Genomic DNA, 16159 nt, shown 5'->3' on the forward strand with positions numbered 1-16159 from the left:
TTATTTTCCAGTGCTGGTATTTGTTGACAACACATATATATTGAAAAACCCAACCTGATATGTTCGGCATACATGAAGGATTTTCTAATTTGCTGTGAAAATAATTTTATCGTGTATGTAATAATTTATAATAACACTTTTAACATTAAATTTAAGTATTAAGTGTAAATTGCGTGATTTTGTATCAAAAATGTATTATTGACTGAAGCACGTCATTATTTGCCCTCTGAGAGCCTCTGACAGTCTGATAGCTTTTGACTACGTCACATAGTATCAGGTGTTATGATGACGTTTTTGAGGTTTCAATTGGGGATTAAAACGTCGTATATACCCCGGCAGTTCCCTGAATATATACTGACATCTCTATGTTGTTATCCAATCACAAACCTCGACACATTTGTAATCCGTAATATAATCATTTGTTTTCAGTATACTCTGGTTTGTTGTTATATATTACATTGATATTGGTATTACAGTTATATATATACATATAATCTTCATCCATTTGTTTATCATTGTATTCTACTATTCTTATGCTATGCTAGTGCATGGTGGACATGCACTTCTGTAATAATTCTTTTTCTAATAGATTCGATTGGAGTAGCTATTTCATTTTTGCCTGCATTTGTAGCAAACTACGTTCTTGAAATATTCTTCTGCATGCGTTAACACAAATTCACTGTATTCTTAATTTGTTATTGATGCATATATTTCTCACGACAAAATTAACATCTGCATATCATTTATCTATATTCTTAAAATTTAAGATAAGGAATGTTATTTTGCACTCAATAATATCCGTGTAATTATACAAAACATGTTCGGTTATCAGTGAAAATTAATAGTCACGTGGTAAGAAATGTCTGTGGCAACATAACACTAGAATTCCCTTATGGTCATCAACTGTAAAAATTGAGAGTTGTCTTTCTTAGTCACATTTAATCAGGTAATTAAAAAAGAAAATTCAAAATGGTTTGAATAGAGGAACTAGTGGAGATGTTTATTTTCATCTAGAGTTTCTCTGTTACTACATTGCAGTTTTTGAAGTTTAAAATTTTCATCATGTCCACTCATGTAGTTCTAATTTAAGCTTGTGCAATCTAAATTTTCAACACAATTTATTCAATATAAAAACAACACTTTTGGGATTGAAATTAAGGATGATTTGTGTAAATTTGATCAGCACTATTGAGATACCTTACATTCTTTTAATCATTTCAATTAAAAATTGAGTTAGAAAAGGAGTACTTCACCATATTTTGACAAATATTCAGAACAAGTGTTTCTCAACATAGTACTATAATATACCAGAGCAGTGTGCCAATACAACACCAATACATAACTTACTTCCCCTCACCCAGCCTATCCATCTAAGTTCCTGGACTTCCCCCTCTCTCTTTCTCATCTTCTATCAAGCCCAAATTTTGTGATCTGCTGTTTTCTCCCCCTCCTCAATCAAACCTCCCTGGATACCAGTCCCTGGCTTTCCCCAACACCTCCCTACTTTCCCCAAGTCCCAGGATAAGAAGAGATCTGCTGCATTGTTGGGCAAGGGGACAAAGAAAGAGAATAAATGAAAGATATAACATCAGCAAGCCAGCATAGCTTTACATGTTATGTTGTCAATGCAGTGCTAATGGTTGTGTATGGTTGCTGTAATTGCATGCTGAGTGTGTCAGGTTAAATAATGTTATACTGACTTGCCATTGTTAATCTCTATATTTTTGTAATTTTAACTTTTTAGAATGAGCAAGTTTTGTAGTCATGTTGTATTCACATTATAATAATGGAATTCAATTAACATTCAGTAAGTAATAGGCCAAACATAATTGCTAAATAAAAGAAATTGTTCCTTCAACCAGCCAAAAAAAAATCTAAATTCTAAAAGATAATTGTTGGGTGAAGTAGAATTTTTAATTGACATATTTAGCTAAGGGGATCTTGGACAATTAATGGTACATTGTTCTTAATATTTCCAGTATGCATTTTTTTTTAAAGTATTTGAGGACTTTTTGAACTACTGTTATTTCAAACACAGAAAATAAGGAACATTTAAAAAAAATGAAAAGATTGTTTTTATTTCTGTTTTTTATCTAAACTGAAATGGCTATATATTTGTTTGCTGTCTTTATATTTTTACTGACAGGAGAGGAAGAATAATTATAATCCTTTAAATCAATAACATTTCTAATAATTCGTCTTAATGTTAAAACTATGCTTATTTCAAGAAACACAAGTTTAAATTTTGGACTGCATAGTTTACCGTCCACCGAAAGATATTTTAAAACCACTTAATTTTTTTTTTAAATTGCAAAAGTGGATATATCTTTTAAGAAATGTTGGGAACATTTTAGGCTTTGAAAAAAAATGTACATGCAGTTAAATTGAATCTTTTAAAGTATTCAGTAACATATAGTTAATAGTTTAAAATAGGAATGAGTGGCCATTAATATCTTTATATCATTATTTTAACCTAAAGTGGGGAGAACATTTTATTTCTTTATTCAAACCATTAATTTCTCTTATTTGTTGAGAACTAAAGATCAATAATTATTTTTAATTGAAGCAAGTTTAAAAAGTCATTTAACATTAACATTTAATGGATTTAAGATACAATTGACCTTTAACCTGTGCTTGCTCTAATGACAATGTGGCATTCTGAAATTAGGCCAATCTACTTTGACCCTGCACATAAGTATTTTTATAATCATTCTACAAAAGATGCAACATTGACCTTGACTTTTGACTTTGACCTGGAAAATCCAATTTGACCATTAGCATAAGTTTTATCATTCATTGTTATGTTGACCTTTACTTTAATAGACCTTAAAACTTCTATCTGTTCAAACAAGTTAATAGACCACTTTTGAGTTTGTCCATCACTCCGGGAAAAAACTCGTCAATTATGCCTCTATGACATTATTTACCAGATAGAGGGGATTGCCTGTATCCCTGCACCAATAAATTGCATCAAGCGTCTTAGCGATCATCATTGTGCAGGATAAACTAGAAATAATGTTTTTCGGTAGGTACTTGATCATGATTCGCTAATGACAGCAGTGCTGATTGTCAATTATAAGAATTCAATTTGCCAAATAATTCGTGCAAAATAGCATCATTGTTTTCCAACCGATTGCTCCAACACTGGAACAGAAGTGACGATGCCCCTAAATGCACGAAATATGTTCATTGAAACCAAAGTTTTTGATGGAAATGCATCAAACTCAAAAGTTGTCTATTGGATGTAAAAAAGATGATTGTAACATATAATATAACTTACCATGGAGAAACTTTCTTTGAAGTCTTCATTTACCTTCAGCTACAAGTAGTACTACCACATCATTTTCTGTGTTATTTTGATATTTACTGTGTATTCTCTTTGAATTCACTAGTTGAGTCTGAAAAACATTTAAAAACCATTAGAGGATATAATTTTGATCAATCAAACTAGGTTTAAAGATGTGAAATGTCTTTAAAATATCCCCAAACTTTGCACTATAGTCACTGTATGAGCATCATATATATTCTTGACAAAAGATATATGATGCTCATACAGACTCAGAGGAAAATAATTGTAACTAGATCTAAATGAAACAATCGTATCTGCACTTAAAATGCAGATCATCCAAATAATGCAAAAATTCATGAGAAAGTCTGAATATTAAAAAAGTGAATAATTTAATAGTCATACCTGTCAACCTGTGACGATGAAAATGCAGGTCATGACCTGCATTGAAGAATCAAATCTCAGGTCATAACGCGTACAAACTTTTTCGAGCTGAATTTCAGTATTTATGGTACATTTTCTTATAATGTATATCAAAGATACCAAAACATCAATGCATGTTCACTTGGTTATGTTATTCTAAACCTTATTTATTATTATTTCATTACACTTTTAAAGATTTTTATAAACTTGTGTATCACAGTCTTATGTCCTTTACCTTTTGTCATCATCAAAAATTTATTTTTCAAATTTAATTTTAAAATGAGATTACTAGCCTTTCATCATACCATGTAGAGGTATTACATGTATGAACAATCTTTTCAGAAGGAAATTAGACTATGATAAAATATAGTAATACAGTTAAAGGAAGTATAAATGTAAAAAATAATTTTCAACTTTTTTTTTTAAATTGTATAAAGGTATAAAAATAATGAAAAGTTATTTTTCAATATGTATTTGAATTTCATATTATTATGATTTAATCTTTTTCACCCATAAAACGTAAATATAAGGAATAATTTTGAATGGTGACAAATAAGGGGAAGTAACTCTTAGTTGAAATATCTTTGTAAAACAACAGGGCAATTTATTTACGACTTAAAGCTAAGGTAATTGGTGTTAATCAACAGTGTGTTTGACACCAAAGCTGTCAAGTGAAGCCATGCACTTAATGGGTCACTTAATTTGACAGTTTACATAGCTAGATGAACTGCATGTTCATGGAAGAATTAGGAATTTGCCAGTATTTCAAAGGAATATTACTTATGAAAATCAATCTCAAGGCTAAGAAATACGGGTGAAATCGGGTCATTTTCGGAATTTCCGGGTTATTTCAATGACCCGGCGGGTGATCTGGGTGAACCCTCAGAATTATGAAAATCTCGGGTCACACCCGCAGAATCCGGGTCAGTTGACAGGTATGAATAGTTGTGAACAATCTATCATTACAAATGGACTTCAATTCATATTTCTCCCCATCTTTACCCTTCAAAAGAACTATCCCAGAAGTTGTTGATTGAATATAATCTGCATATTTCCAAAATGTTAATGTGAATTTATGATGACATGTGCTAAACTTCTAATTTACTATGGGCTTTGCTCATTGTTGAAGGCCGTATGCTGACCTATAGATGTTACTTTTTGTGTCATTTGATCTCTTATTGAGAATTGTCTCAATAGCACATCTTTTTTTATATACACAACCTCTAGCAGTAAAATAAAGAATAAATTTCTTCAAAGAAGTAAATCTTCTTTTTTTTCTTTTCAAAAATAAAATATGCCTCCATGAAGAAAACGATTAAAGTAGAAACAGTAGAAAATGTTAAGATATAAATGAAATATTTTCTTCATAATCATAATATCAATGTTACATCCTTTTTTTACCATTTTTCTTAAAGTATATGAAGTTCCAGGATATAAGTCTCAAAAGTTCTTTATTAAACATGATGTAGCAAATCATCTACCATGCATCCATTACAGCTTGTAAGTTGCCTCTCTAAAAAGCAATACACTAGCTACCATTATCCATACAGCTTGTCAGGAGTCTTTCAAAACAGCAGTGCATCAGCTAGCAGTTTTTACATATTAGTTCTTTCAGTGGTTGATCTACTAAAAGAAATGATTTAAGATATAATGCATACATAGAAAAACTACATTAATATGACAATTAAATATTTTTTGAAATAAAAGTAGCATTTTAACTCGGTTGTTTTTGAAAATTATTGTCTTTTGAACTGAAAGTAAAAGATTTTAATGTTATTATCCATGGACAAAGGTTTTGGGATTTCAAAATTTCTGAATAGAACATCAAACTTAATAAATATTATTATAACACATTATTATTATTTACCATGTATTACTACTTTCCTTTTATTTCACAATTTTCATTAATTTATTTGATTCAGTATTTCCAATTTCAAATTCTTCCAGAAATCACAAAACAAGCTAATTATCCCTGAATATATAAAGCTGCCACAAGTCTAACTCTTGTTATATATCAGTATGTGATGGTCAGATTATGTTTCTGTTTGTAAGAGAGAGTTGTTCCCCTTTTGTCAGTATCTTGTATTTATGTTTGTGACGTCATTCTTTGTCTGATTAAAATGTAGAAATGGAAGCTGATGTGTTTTTATGTGTCCGTATGTGATCGCCTCCATCCATGCTACCAGAGCTATTCCCCTAGTCTGTAATATGGTGGGGACCATTCCCCTAGTCTGTAATACTCTTGCAAACTAAAACCAAAGAGCCAAATTTTGAAAAATCCCATGATCCTTTAAACAAAGCATTATGGGTATTTCTATTTACGCCGTACCAACAGATTTACGCCCGTAAGAAAATTTATTTTAATTTACGCCAGGTTTACTGCTTTTTTCTACGCCTGTAAGGACTACAAATTTACGTTTCCTGCTCCCTTACGCCTGGATCTAGTCACGTAACTACCACTTATGTCTGGTTTACGCCTGATTTCCAGGGGTAATACGCCTTAAAATTTCGTATTGGAATCAAATCTACAATACTACAATAACAGGGTCCCATTTGTTTGCAGACACAGGGTAATAAACAGCTGCGCCATGAGCGCATGATACGCCCGACGTCTTGTGTGGAAGTTTTATGCAATAATCATAAATAGTTTCTGAGAAAGTTTTAAGCAATAACCATATACTGTTTTTGAGACACGGCGGGACATGTGAAACCCCCAACCCTGTTTTTTTTTTTACAAAAAACTAAATATCACTAAAATAAAATTTTGAATCAAAACCAAAAAGTATACAGATCTTTAGATTAATATAACAAAGAAGTGTGTAAAGTTTTAAGCAATAATCATAAATTATTTTTGAGATACAGCGCAACATGTAAAAAAAAAACCTCCCCTATTTAACAAAATACTCAATAACTCCAAAATAACGTTTTGAATCATCACCAAAAAGTATACAGATCTTTAGATTAATATAACAAAGAAGTGTGTAAAGTTTTAAGCAATAATCATAAATTGTTTTTGAGATACGGCACAACATGTAAAAAAAAACCCTCCCCCTTTTTTACAAAATACTCAATAACTCAAAAATGAAATTTTGAATCATCACCAAAAAGTATACAGATCTTCAGATTAATATAACAAAGACTTGTGTAAAGTTTTAAGCAATAATCATAAATCGTTTTTGAGATATGGTGCGACATGTAAAAAAAACCCTCCCCCTTTTTTACAAAATACTCAATAACTCAAAAATGAAATTTTGAATCATCACCAAAAAGTATACAGATATTAAGATTAATATAACTAAGAAGTGTTTAAAGTTTTAAGCCATAATCAAGAATCGTTTTTGAGATACGGTGCGACATGTGAAAAAAAACACACCCCTGTGTTAGTTACAAAGTGCCATAACTCGAAAAGTTTTAATCTTATTTTCACCAAAAAGTATACAGATCATTTGACCATCATAAGTAACAACTATGTTAAGTTTCATGAAATTTGGATAAGTCGTTCTCAAGTTACGGTGCGACATGTTTACGCCGGACAGACAGACGGACGGACAGACAGACGGACGGACGGACAGACAGACGGACGGACACCGGACATTTGTATACCATAATACGTCCCGTCAAAATTTTGACGGGCGTATAAAAACCACAAATCAAAGAATTCAACTTTAAATATAACTTATATTGCACAATGATGTTGATTTAAAGTTACACCATAACATGCCCTTTTGTTTTCCATATAATTGATTATATCAATAATTTACAAGTTCAAGTCAAATCTGATATGGAAACCAATAGTATTTGTCACCTGGACCTATTACTTATCTGTACGTTCCATATCTGTAAAGCGCACCACCAAACGTCGGGTGTATTTTGGATTTGCTATCTAAACTGGTCATTATCACACCTAAACTTTGTCTCTATACAGGGTTCACAATACTAAATTCAGTCATTGTCACATTGCAATTGGTTGTAGTATTCCATCAGTTTGACTTTATAAGATAGCAATACGAATACTTAAAATTCGTAAGGGTTCAGTAGAACCCAGTGTCGCCTTCTTTTACTGTCAATTGTTAAGGCTCAACAAAAATGAGGGGGAAAAAATCAATCAAATATTCCTCTCAATACTATCTTTTGATTGTAAGAAGCTTCTGTCCAAGTTTGGTAAAAATCCAGGATAGTTTATGAATTTAATAAATGTTTTAAAAAATTTAACTGCAGACTGTATATGTAATATTAACCGGAAGAAAAACTAACTCCATTTATAAGTAAAATATGGATAAACAGGTTCAAAATTTCAACAAAATTTCCTTCTAGATGCTAGTTTTTGATCATAAACAAGCTTCTTTCCAAGTTTGGTGCAAATCCAGCATAGTATAAAAAAGTTATTAAAATTTTTTATAAATACCACAGACTGAATGTATGGTATCCTGGCAGAAAAACTATGTCCATTTATAAATTAAATACAGGAAAAAAATGATTTTTTTTTTTACAAAATTTACTTCTGGATACTATCTAATGATCATTAACAAGCTTCTGTCCCAAATTTGGTACAAATCCAGGATAGTTTAAGAAAGTTTTTAAAAATTTTAAAACTTTAACCATAGAGTGAATATGTGTGGACGCTGCTGATGATGGAATGTATAGGATCGCTACATGTATGTCTTGCTTGTTTTTAGTAAAATCGAAGGCTCGAAAAAATCCACACTTAAAATAAGGGGTAGGTACAATTTCCAATTTGTTAGAAGATATGAAAAAACACTGTGAATCAAAGAATTCAACTTTGTAAATAGCTTGTATAGGACAATGATTTTGATTAAATATAACAGCACTCCAGGTCCTTTTGTTTTCCAAATAGTTAATAAGTTCCAGGGCAAAAGGTTCAAACAAAGATTTTGAAAGCCGAGAAAACCTTGCCTCTTTAAATTAATATAATCCACATGGCTTTATTATATGACAATACCAATACATGTATTAACAAGAATGCACACGCTGAAATGTCTCGCCTTCTTTACTAATCATTGTATTATGTTGATAGTCCTAAATATAAAGCGTTATTACAACTGTCACATAAACATTAACCAAGAAAATTAAACATTGACCAATGAACCATGAAAATGAGGTCAAGGTCAAAAGAACCAAGCCAGGCAGGCATGTGCAGCTAACAATTCTTCCATACAACAAAAATAGTTGACATTTTGCTTAGGCTATAGTTTAAGAAAAACAGACCAAAACACAAAAGCTTAACATTGACCAATGAGCCATGAAAATGAGGTCAAGGTCAGATGACACCCGCCAGCTAGACATGTACACCTTACAATCATTCCATACACCAAATATAGTAGACCTATTTCATACAGTATAAGACAAGAATGTGTCCAAAGTACACGGATGCCCCACTTGCACTATCCTTTTCCATGTTCCATGGACTGTAAAAATTGGGTAATAATCTAATTTGGCATTAAAATTAAAAAGATTATACTATAGGGAACATATGTACTAAGTTTCAAGTTGATTGGACTTCAATTTCATCAAAAACTACCTTGACCAAAAACTTTAACCTGAAACTCCCACTTTCATTTTCTATGTTTAGTGAACCGTGAAATTGGGGTCACAAGTCTGATTTGGCTTTAAAATTAGAAAGATCATATCATAAGCAACAAGTGTACTAAGTTTCAATTTGATTGGAATTCAGCTTCATCAAAAACTACCTTGACCAAAAACTTTTAACCTGAAACTCCCCCTTTCATTTTCTATGTTCAGTGGACCATGAAATTGGGGTCAAAAGTCTAATTTGGCTTTCAAATTAGAAAGATCATATCATAAGCAACAAGTGTACTAAGTTTCAAGTTGATTGTACTTCAGCTTCATCAAAAACTACCTTGACCAAAAACTTTAACCCGAACGGACAGACACACGAACGTAGCAACAGACCAGAAATCATAATGCCCCTCTACTATCGTATGTGGGACATAAAAAACAGACCAAAACACAAAAACTTAACTGTAACCACTGAACCATGAAAATGAGGTCAAGGTCAGATGACACCTGCCAGTTGGACATGCACACCTTACAGTCCTTCTATACACCGAATATACTATTTCTTATAGTATCTGAGATATGGACTTGACCACCAAAACTTAACTTTGTTCACTGATCCATGAAATGAGGCCAAGGTCAACTGAAAACTGTCTGACAGGCATGAGGACCTTGCAAGGTACCCACATACCAAATATAGAACTCAGGGAAATATGGGCTAGTGATCACAAGCTCAGAACGATGTTTGCCTTTGTGCCAATTGGCATTTCATTTGCACCAAAAACCATATGTCATTTGTGCCAAAAAAAATACCTTTCATTTGGGCCAATGTTACAGGTAAATAGTATGATATAAAGATTCTTTGAATAGAGTCTTTTAATAAAAAAAGACACTTGTTTGCAAAATAAAACATGATTCCTCAGAAATCAGTCATCAGAAAACCATACAAGTAATGCAAATTAGAAGAACTTTCTCTGCATGTAACATGGTTATTTGGACAAAAGAATTGTAACATATATGGAGATTTAAAGAAATGTCTCTTTGAGTAACAACTCAATGAATGAATAATGCATGTATGTGAAAATGATAAAAATATTGAACTCAAATTTATTTATTTTATTTGTACTCCTAATAAACAACTTGTCTCCATTTTTTTTAATATATTATAACGTATACATGTATGTGTGACCATAAAAAAATAGACTTTTTGCCTCCGTTAGTCTATGAATTCACAAGTCCATCTTGCCCCCCCAAACATGTGAACACTATAATTCTAGACCTCAGTTTTGTATTAGAAATTAGTTCAAACTCACTCCATTACTCCAGGAGAAATACTATAGAAAGCAAATCTTATTCACAATTGAGCAATGGATAAATAGCCATTTCGTTATATATTACCTGTGAAATAGAGCAAATGAAGTTTTTATTTTTTGGCGCAAATCAAACATAACCTTGTGGTGCAAATGAAAGATAGATTTTTCAAAAATTGGTGCAAAATAGGATTTTTCAAAAATTGATGCAAATGCAATGCGCCCACAACCAGATCAGAACTATATACTATTATAAAGAAATTAGAATTCCATATCAACTATCTTCATTATTTAATCATTTTTCAGCAGAGACAGTTGTCAATTCTGATTTAAAATTTAAAAGAAAACTAAAATGATTCACTTTATGTAGAAAAAAGTATTTTGTCACTACTAACACACATACATGCTTTGTTTACTATGTAATATGCATGTCGAAATTCTCTTCCACAGATAAGACACTAATTCGTAAATTCAAAATGATTTCATGCTAAATAAATCAAGTGCAACTATTTTCATTATTATTCAAACACTATTAAAGGTAAAAAATTAAAAAGCCAATGATTTCCTGTGAATTTGATAAACAAAACGGAACTGCTCATTTTAGTAGTTCGCAAAACATCTGGTTTTAATTTTGTTTTCAAAATCAAAAGAAAAGTCTGAGCATTTTATCATTTGAGTCATTAAAATCATTTCATTTTTAAACTGTTGCCTTCCCTTAATTGCTCTTGAATGATTGTGAAAATGGTAGGAAAATTTTTGAAGTAATTGCGATGCAACAAATATGTGATTTTGACCATCTTTTTTTGAAAAAGGGCACCAACTTTTAATTTATCTCAAAATGACAGAAATTAGGTGAAAAAATTTCCAGATCCTTGGCATACAGTATATGAATAAACTGTAATCACAGAGATATGTCTCGCTTTTTGGTTATTTTGATAATGCATATGTTGAAATTAAAATAGCAAAACTTTTAACATGTATAAGTTTTGCAAAAATAAAATCCCAATGACCCATGACTGAAGGTACATGGCTAAACAATCTCCATGAAAATGTGATGTGCCAATGCTAATACAACAGAGAGCCGCGGTGTAGTGGTTAGTGCATCGGACTACTAACACAAGGGTTCCTGTTTCGATTCCCGTCTGGGATGAAAATTTCAGACGGGACTGAATTTTCGGCTCTCCCTTGACACCATTTATGAGTATGGTCTTGAGGACACAATGATAGTCCGTCGGAAGGGGACGATAAATGGCTGACCCGTGTTAAGAGAGAGCCATATCTCTTGCATGTTAAAGACACCCTTGTAGATTTCGAAAAAGAGCAGGCTAAGGCCGCTACAAGGCAGCACTCGCACCCGCAAAGTGGAAAGGGATTAATATAAGTTGCAAAACTTGTTTCCAAATCCACTATAAATAAATATGTTTAGACTAAACCAAATACCATTGACTTATAAGAAGTTCTGTTTAAACAAACTTAACCACAATCTTATACATCTAGACTAAGCAAAATTTCAGTCAATAAACCATAAATGAGGGATCAAATTCTCTCCATGGTAATGAGATTTACTAATGCTAATATGATTGCATACCAAATATTTTTGACTTACCACAAGTGGTTCCCCATATACTGACCTAATCACAAACTTAAGATACATGACGATTAAGAGTGTGTATTGTTATGCGTTTACTTTTGTACATTGACTAGAGGTATAGGGGTAGGGTTGAGATTTCATAATTATAAAAAAGAAGATGTAACAATGTAAAACAATTCAAACAAGAAAACTCATTAACAGCCTTAGGCAGCAACCATTTGATTTTCTGGGGGGGCTATGGTTTTTTTTTTCTGGACAAATTTTTTTTTCGCCTGCGGCGAAAAACAATCTATTTTTTTCGCGACAAGTCGAAAACAATTTTTTTCTTTCAATTTTAGCATTACATATAGTGGCAGCTGAGGGTGAAACAAACAATTTTTTTTTCTCAGAATCAAAAACAAATTATTTTTTTCTCCAAAAACTGGAAACAAACTTTTTTTTCCAAAAAAAACCATAGCCCCCCCCCCAGAAAATCAAATGGTTGCTGCCTTATCTATATAAAAAAATATAATATATATAATAAACATGTTTAACCCTGCCGCATTTTTGCGCCTGTCCTAATTCAGGAGCCTCTGGCCTTTGTTAGTATTGTATTATTTTTAATTTTGGTTTCTTGTGTATAATTTGGAGTTTAGTATGATGTCCATTATCACTGAACTAGTATAATATATTTGTTTAGAGGTGGTAACTTCTCTTCTGGAGCACCTGAGATCACCTCGAGTTTTTGGTGGGGTTCGTGTTGCATATTCTTTAGTTTTTTATGAGGGTCATGTGTACTATTGTTTGTCTGTTTGTCTTTTTTATTTTGAGCCATGACATTGTCAGTTTATTTTCAATTTATGAGTTTGACTGTCCCTCTGGTATCTTATACTTCATGTACTTAAATTCTAAGCCAAAGGGTATGTTTTTTTTTTTTATTCACATCCAGTGGCAAATATTTCATGCATATTATCACAAACAATCATGACATGTACAAATTTTTTAACACAGTCTACAGGAGCATGTAAGTATTATATTGACAGGAACTCCAACAAGCAAAGTTCAAACGCATGACTGTTTTCATCAATAAAAAAAAAAACAAAAAACTGAAGAGTTTTAAAAATACTCACAAACCATAAACATTTCAGTTTAATAAGGATTTGAATAGTAAGATACAATTAATTTTAATGTTGGGAGGGACGGGTTACAGATCGAGCTTTGACCCGAAAAATATCAAATATTTTAATAAATTGTTTACTTTAAATCCAATGGCAAATATTTCATGCAATTAAGCAAGAAACAAAACATAAATTGTTAAGCATACAGTGTAAGATGTCTCAGAACTGTTAACCTTCTTGTTTTAACACATAAAAAAATTATAATTTGATTGCCATGATAAAAAAAAATGCTCAGAGCCCATCATGGTGATCGTTCTTTAATAAAAGTACTGCATCCAGAAATATTTAAAGCCATTCCACAGGCACTTGTCTCAGAAAAAAAAGTCCTAAACCTTAATATGTTATCTTAAGGTATATAGGGGGAAAAAATTCTGAGACAAGTGCCTAGCTGTGAGCCATCCGTAAAAATAAATCTGTCAGATATCTGAGTAATCTGGGACTAGGACTACGTTGAATGTTTAGTGTTTGTTTTCAACTTTGGAATTATCATAAAAGATAAAAGAGGCATTTTAACTACACACGCTTCACATTATTTTCTGCAAACACTCTACAAGTATCAAACTTAACATTGATTTAAGAAAATTAATGATTGATTGATTGTTGGTGGTAATGCTTAACATCCAGTGGCAAATATTTCATCCATGTAGAATGTTCAGAATTCAGAATGAAAAAAGGTCAACAACAAATACAAGATGGGTCTGGAAAGGTGGCGGATCCAAAAGAAGGGTGGGGTTAGGTTTCGGGGGTTGGAACCCCCTTTTGTTTTGACGCATTTGAATGGGGACATAAAGTTGGAACACACTCCTTTATCCTGGCTTGGGAACCTGCCCCCCTTTTTTTTTAATGGATGGATTCACCCCTGATGGTCCGGGAAATAAGAACTGCCACTGGAAAATGAATCCATAATATCAGTATATTGGATTGGGGACAGAAATTTTGCCTTGAAACAAGACTACTTATGTACCTCTCTCAGAGTTTTAGCAAGGGCTCTTATGTGTTAAGAGTGGCACTCTCTTTACAGGAAGTATCAGATATAAACACAGCCTTATGGGAAAAGCCCTGTAGTAACCGTCCATATTTCTATTCCCCATTCACCGTTTTAAGACATTGCAATAATAATACGAAACTGTGTACTACAAAAATTCACATTAAGGGTAAATTAAATCAGATAAAACAATTTTCTTTTCTATGGCATGTTATTTCAAATCGATTCACACGTGCTTACCGGTCTACTCGAATCGAGAAATCCACTTTGGTTGAACCACAGACTAATTACAATAACATTATGCATATTGAATGAGGATATCTTCTCTTTTATCATATTGAATGAGGATATCTTCTCTTTTATCTTTATTCATAAATGTATTTTTAAGAAAGTGATTACAACAAGTTTTCGACAGACAACAAACTAAAATTGACATTTGGAAATTTCTGATCCAGTGTAACATCAGAAACATGTATATGTCTCTGGTAACATTTAAATTTGATATTTATACTGCGTAACAAATCTAGGCCATATGTTATTTATAAATAAAGAATAAAACCCTACCTTTTAGACGAAACGTTCAAAACAAATGTGTGAACAGCTATTCAGTGTAACGTGTTATAGCAAAATAGATTCATCCGCAAGAGTTGAAAAATTTGAACTATAGAAAACCCCGCCGAAAAGTGGCCAATAAAAAATCAGAATGCAAGTGGTTCAGTGAATCGTGAAAGGGAGGCCTTAAGGGGTTTACCGACTAGTTAATAGTACATTTATTTAAATGACAAAAAAGGGGGACAGAAATGGACAAATATGATAGAGAATAGAGAATAATGGAGTGCTAAAATATAAACTGAATAATTGGGAAAATGGGGAAATACAAATACAATACAATACAATACAATACAATACAATACAATACAATACAATACAATACAATACAATTTAAAGGGCCCACAAAGAGCATAACATTAATTACATCAAGACACAAACATTACAGAGTAACACAAAATAATAATTCAAATGCATGAGGAAAGAATCAGTGGTCAAGGGGAGATAATTTTGATATCTTTTAGAGTATTTAAGTAAACTAATTAATTTTCTGATTTTCTAAGTTGCAAACCTTTATCGAGGTATGCACATAAAATAGATAAAAAAAAACATAATCCATGAAAAAAGATCTTTTCTGTTTGAACTATCTAAACTGGGGTATTTTTTTTATATAATCAGTCACATCTCTTCTGAGGTTATTGTAAAGAGGGCATTCCAGTAGAAAGTGCATTTCATTTTCAATACAATTTGAGTTACAATATAAACATATCCTCTCATGTCGAGGTAATATTGCATATTTACCACATACATTGGTAATTCGTTCATGTCTACCAGTTTCTATTCTTAAACAGTGATTGCTGAGTCTGTATTTTGTTAACAAATGTTTTGTGGGTGCTTTAAATCTAAATAATTTTCGTAGTAAAATGACCTTTTGAATGAAAAATAAGTGTCCAATTTGCCTTGATTCTGTAAATAAAAATCTCGCATTTTCTCCCAATCATTTTGAAAATTTAATTTGAGCTGTTTTTTCAGTAAATTTTTTAATTTATTTTTGCCTAAATTTTTACATATATTTAGGTCAATACCCAATTTTTCACTGTAGAAAATGATATTAGAGAGCCATGAATTATTGGAGCTAGTTTGAGCTTTACTCTCAATCATTTTTTACTCAGCATAGGCACTTTTTAATAAATCAGATGGAGAATTCTCTGGTCTATGCCAATACATAAACATGTGTTAGCAAATTTATATAAAGAGGATATCTACCCAATTCCGACAGGACTGCTACATTTGTGCACTTCTTTGTAACACCAATAAAATACT

At 31.9% G+C, this 16159-nt stretch overlaps 1 long non-coding RNA gene across 2 annotated transcripts; it reads right to left on the reverse strand.

Annotated features, from left to right (window-relative positions):
* Positions 1 to 2616: 2616 nt before the first annotated feature.
* Positions 2617 to 14994, reverse strand: LOC143049056 (uncharacterized). 2 transcript variants are annotated; one of them, XR_012970028.1, is made up of 3 exons: positions 14852 to 14994; positions 5111 to 5332; positions 2617 to 3398 (listed from the first exon to the last, which is right to left on the reverse strand). It is a non-coding gene; the product is annotated as an uncharacterized LOC143049056 (long non-coding RNA). The 2 variants fall into 2 exon arrangements; XR_012970027.1 differs by having other exon boundaries at positions 5111 to 5335.
* Positions 14995 to 16159: the final 1165 nt, after the last annotated feature.

The sequence above is a fragment of the Mytilus galloprovincialis genome, chromosome 10, assembly GCF_965363235.1.
Source record: "Mytilus galloprovincialis chromosome 10, xbMytGall1.hap1.1, whole genome shotgun sequence".
Classification (NCBI taxonomy): Eukaryota; Metazoa; Mollusca; class Bivalvia; order Mytilida; family Mytilidae; genus Mytilus; species Mytilus galloprovincialis.